The 5,964-nt window shown below is 35.0% G+C and overlaps 1 pseudogene; it reads left to right on the top strand.

The window, feature by feature from the left end:
• The first annotated feature begins 1,969 nt into the window (after window positions 1–1,969).
• The window catches only part of LOC107692635 (uncharacterized), a 19,350-nt pseudogene continuing 15,355 nt past the window's right edge, over window positions 1,970–5,964 (top strand).

Raw genomic sequence — 5,964 nt, 5'->3', positions numbered from 1 at the left:
ATATATATATAGATAGATAGATAGATAGATAGATAGATAGATATTTTTTTCAAATAAACAATTTCAGCTAGGGCGAATTAAGGGTGATTGGGGCAGTTTTTGAATTTCCGCCTTGTGCAAGGTTTCTTGCCATAATTTAAAAAAACATCAGCCCAACACATGATACATTTCTGTAATACTGAAGATGTTAACTACCAATTTGAAGAAGAAAAACTTTTATATTATAATGAAAGGATGCGTGACGTACACTTTTCTGTAAACTGAGCCCCAAAAAATTGTTTGGTAACATTTGGGTGATTGGGACACAACGTTTGGGTGATTGGGACAGTACATTTTTTCATTGATTTAGGGTAGTGTAAGAATATTTACTGTATTGCACAGGATAGTTCATACTTTGATATAATTTTATATGCAATATTTCCTTTTCTCATCATTAAGAGTCAACGTTTATTTCTGTTCAGCTTCATTTCTCAGTCATACAACACATGTAACTGGTAAAAGAAGGCTTTAAGTCCAAAAGTAATTGAAAACCTTTAATAATCAAATAGACAAGTAAAAAAGTGCTAACGGTCCAAAATAAATAAATAAATAAAATAAAAATATGTTGGGTGGCCCCATCACCAATTAACTGTTTGACAAACACACAAACCTTTAAAAGACACACAAATAGGGTTTGTTACTGCAACAATTGTTATCTATAATGCTTCTACTTTCAGAATGCTTCTATTTCAGAATGCTTCTATTTCAGAATTTTTATTTTAGCAAAATCTAGCTAGTTCATGAATATTTTTGTGGTTGATTAGGGCTTGCACAGATACAAAGGTTGGAAACCACTGATTTAGGGCATACAGAGCACATACAATGGTTCTCTGTTAAAAAGTAAATAATTTTCTTAATTAGCAATGCCTTTAAGCACTGTCCCAATCACCCAAAATTATGCTGTCCCCATCCACCCAAATTGTGTTTGGGTGGATGGGACAAAATAAAACAACCTAATTCTGAAAATAGAAACATGATATTAACACATTTTTTACTAATTTTGTAGAAGCAATGCATCATATTTCATCAAAGGCTTGTATAATATAGTAGCTATGGAATTTTTAGGACCTTATTATGAAAACTAGCAAAAGCTTATGTCATTTTCCTCCGTTCATGCATTTCATGGTCAACTTCCGGTTTGATGCCTGCCCCGCCCACCTACATGATGTCACACCAATGAGGGCATGCTGTTTTAATTATGTGGTCTTACAGCTGGGGCTCAACGAAAATAAATTCTGAATAGTTATACTGTCCCATTTGACCTTATGTCCCAATCACCCTTAATTCACCTATTTTAATACAAAGATCTGTAGTGCATTAAATGATGGGATAGCAGATGCCATTTAGCCTAGTAGTAGGAACTAGTGATGGCGAGATGAAGCCTCATAATGCATTGAAGCTTTTCAGCCAAGTGGTTCACAAAAGGGTTAATTTCTCGAGGCTTCGTTTGCTCACAATACCACCTGATGGCCAAAGAGTGTAAAACAAGCAGCTACATTACAGATGACCTGAGGTGGTCTGTGATACACTGTATTTCGCGCCAGTTAAGGCTTAGAAATAACGGTGAAGAAAAAAAAATCAATTTCCACATAGACTAATCTGTTTATATGAATATAATGTGTATTTTCTCGTGGTATATAAATGATTGTATAACATAGCTGTGTAATAAACCTATTGGCTTGAAATGAATGGGGCTATCAAATGTGTGTAAATCAAGTCTTTGCTCATAATAGGCAGGAGGGTCAATATTATTAGTCTAATACTGGAAAGTGGCTGAGTTTAACAGGGCAGAGGACGGTGGATTTACAAGATTCGAACCGCTTCCTGCTCCGAAGCCTCGGCACAGAACGAAACATCACTTGTAGGAACCACGATAACTTGATTGGTCCTACACGGATGAGATTGTTTGTGGTACGAGATTGTACTTTTGACTGTTAAGTTTTGTAGTAGCCTAAGTGCACAGCCGTCTGTACACAGAAAGATACAAATAAATAAATCAATTCAACGAGAAATGCGTTTGGCGAGCATGACGAACCTCGCGCGCATATCCGGGAGTTTGCATCGGTTGACAGTGAGAGTTTGTTCAGCTTCACCGCTGCCTTTCTGCAGGAATAATGCTTTATACTCGCACAGTTTCAGTGAATCTGCAACTACTGTCAGATGTTTTACAAGAGACTCACGTTACAGAAGCAGTAACAGACATTACGCCTCATCAGCACATAAAACTGTTCGTATCGGATGCGCGTCAGGGTTTTGGGGGGATACTGCAACGTCAGGTATTTGAATAAAATTACTTTACTTTATATGATTTGACAGTGACTATAAGTTATTATTCCTATGCATAATAGTTCTTGATAAGGACGGACTTGCACAGAACAAGCGAACTAAATTCTTTCCGCGTGTAGTTTCTTGACTGACCACTAGATGTCACCGACGCATAATATCACGCCTTTTCACTCTTTCTAACCTTAGAAAGAGTGTCTTAAACCACATTTATTGGGTGAAGGTCACAACATTCGATAAAAACACATCAAAATAACTGTGTATCTGTAAACAAATTACACTATAACTTTTCTCCCAACTGCTCTCAAGCTCATTTTAGTGAATGTATGTTCATAAAAGATGTTCAACTAACATGTAACGACCACAGTGTCCAAACATTTTTCTTTTTCTTTTTCTTTTAAACGGCCCTGTTTTATCCTAAAAAGCTAAGTGTGAAATATTTTGCCTGGGAACGTATGCTAATGGAATATTCATCAACAATAAATGCCACTTGATTTGATAATTCGTTTTTGTATTCAGTCATACATTTCTAAGTGTGGCTTATGTGACCAATTGTTTGGGCCAGTATATATCTTGATGAAAATATGTAAAAAAAAAAAACAACAACAAAAAAAACAATCATCCCTTGAAAAATCTCTTCCATGCAGTTCCTCAGCTCATATATGGTGGGAAATTGGATTTCCTTGTGTTTGATTATCTGTCTGAAATCACCATGTCACTGCTCTCAGCAGCCAAAGCCAAAGCACCTGTAAGTTATTCCTCCATCCTAAACCTTACCTTAAAGTGTTATTCATACCTGATCTGAGCCATAAAACTGCTTTTGTAATAATAATAAATATTTGTAATGATAATAAATTCAGAGTGATTCTGTGGTATTCAATACTATTTTTGACTTTTATTATGTGCTTATTATAATATACTGTACACTTGTATTGACTCTAAGAATGTTCTTTTCTTTCAGAATATGGGATATGCTCCTGATTTTGTCCTTTCCCTTTCTCCATTTATTAAGGATATCAGCAAAAAAGGTAAACCTTAAAGTTATGATAAGATAAGTTATGATTTTTTTCTAGGCTGTTTTATGTTATAATCTAATCTAAGATAACCTAACCTATATAATATAACATAATATAATATAATATAAAATGTTTAATTTTTAATCACTATATTTTATGGAAATACTAACTAGATTTAGATTTTTTTTAATATCATGAATAATGTTCATCTTCAGTCATTTCAGACACGTTGAAGATGTGCTTTTGTGTCCTGCAGGTATTCGTGTGGTCAGTAATGCTGGAGGTGTCAATCCTCTTGCCTGTGGAGCAGCTCTACAGGAAGTAGTTCAAAAGGCGGGACTTGACTTGAAGGTAGCTGTGGTGACTGGTGATGACCTAATGCCACAGGTAATTGAACTTAATTTATGCTTATGTAATTCATGGGCATGCATTTGTCTCATGGGAGCTGACATGTTGACCTCACATGACCAGGTGAATACTACTCATTTTATCTCAGTAACCACCCTCTTAATGGACACTTTCACTTAATAAGATGATTTTGCATGATGCTACAGCCACACCACTAGGTCTCAGTGTAATCCAAGATGAAAATCATATCAGATACATACAGCACAACAAACAAAAAAGTTTTGAATATTTATTGACTTCAGCACACGTTGTCTGATAGTTACTAGAGTTTTACAAAGTATAAGTACTACTATACTTATTCTGCTGTTCACATAAAATTGATCAAAACCGACAGTAAAGACATTTATAATGTCACAAAAGATTTCTATTTCAAATAAATACAGTTCTTTTGAACTTTCTATTAAAAAAATCATGAAAAAAATGTATCAAAGTTTCTAGAAGAACATTAAGCAGCACAACTGTTTCCAAGATTATAAATAATAAGAAATGTTTTTTCAGCACCAAATCAGTATATTAGTATGATTTCTGATGGATCATGTGACACTGAATACTGGAGTATTGATGCTGAAAATTTAGCTTTGCAGGTAGTCTATAGTTAATAGTGTAACCCCCCATTTTTTAAAATAGGCATGCAGGTGCGCTATCCAAACTTAAATTGTTGTAATTTATGAACACTTTGGAATACAGACATAAGTTTGGTCTCTTTTTAAAGAAGAAAATCAGCAGATTATCGCAAAAGTATCAAAAAGTTATGGTAGTTTAAATTTACTGTAAAGAAAATGCACTATATTAATTTTATCTTATTTTATATATAATAATTATTTTACATAACAGGTTTTACTCTAAAATTGGTATAAAATTAAAGCCTTATGTCTAAATAAGTTATGTTCCAAATTTGAAGTTGATATGAAAAAAATTGAGGTTCCTGTGAGATTTTATTTAGGGCGTTATACCACAAACAGCCACCGGGTGCCATCCAAACTCCATTAAATTTTTTAATGCATTATTCTGTCACAAATGTCTAGATTTCTCTGTCAATATTACTTCTATATTCCACCAAATATGGAATCCTGAGACTCAGACCTTTCCAATGATATGTTTTTTGTCAAGATTATAAAAAGTTTTGATTGTAAAAGAGCGTAATGCATTTTGTAATATGACACTTGACACCGCTCACTAAGGGGGAGGAGACCGCCAAAAGATTTTAAAGTAACATTTCCATGGTAACGCAATGTCCAATTTCAAAATGGTTTTCACAGGATGAATCTTGGGCTTCTAAGCTTTCAAATGATATATGATTTATTATGATTACTAAAGGATTTGATAGAGAAAAAGGACAACAAAAAAAAAGAGTGCCAAGTGTCCCACAGGTGGGACGGTGACAGTTAAGGGGTTTTAATACTACTTTTTGCAGTAATTGTTAGGAGTCCCTAAATTAAGTATGCGTGATAGTAGTAGTGATTTCTACACAGCCACAGCACTCATTATAGTATATCCTTACTGAGAAACGTTCAGACAGTGTTGAAATCTTCCTTGTGATCTTCTGGTTTGTTGTGTATCCTAGAAAGACTCTTTGACTGAACTCAGGATGCCTGATTCAGAGGGAAAGAAACCACTTCCAAAGACCGTCCACAGCATGAATGCGTATTTGGGGTATGAACTACAAGTTAATTACAGCGTGTCATTGGTTCTGTCTGTTATTCATGCCTGGAGCCGGACTGGTGGTTTGTGCATATGAGATTCAGCTTTCTTGTGTCTTTATGTCACAGCGCCCTCCCTATTAAACGGTGCCTGGACCTCGGGGCTGATATTGTAGTGACGAGACGTTGCGTGGACAGCGCTGTGGTTCTTGGACCGCTGATGCATTCGGTACGGTTTGTCACGCCAGAACGTTCTTTCTCCTGTGCAACAGCTGTTGTGCCTCATTCCTCCTCTGTGACGATGTGTTGGTAATTTTAACCTCCTTCATCAGCACAAAACAAAAACAGAAGCACGTAACACACCAGCGGCATGTCTTTTAAGAAAGAGCCAAATTTACTTTAGCATCTGAAGGGAGATTTTTAGACTTAATCCAAGAAGAAATTCACATTCAAATTCAAATCAGCTACCTTCATTTTCTTGTTAAGTCTCTGTTGTTGCAATGGTTTTTAATAGTATTTCTGTATGTATATTTGTATATATATATATATATATATATATATTTGTCCATATATATTTG

Source organism: Sinocyclocheilus anshuiensis, unplaced genomic scaffold (genome assembly GCF_001515605.1).
Source record: "Sinocyclocheilus anshuiensis isolate Anshui unplaced genomic scaffold, SAMN03320099.WGS_v1.1 scaffold50, whole genome shotgun sequence".
Lineage (NCBI taxonomy): Eukaryota > Metazoa > Chordata > Actinopteri > Cypriniformes > Cyprinidae > Sinocyclocheilus > Sinocyclocheilus anshuiensis.
The sequence above is the reverse complement of the archived record's forward strand: the minus strand, read 5'-3'. Positions and strand labels throughout refer to the sequence as shown.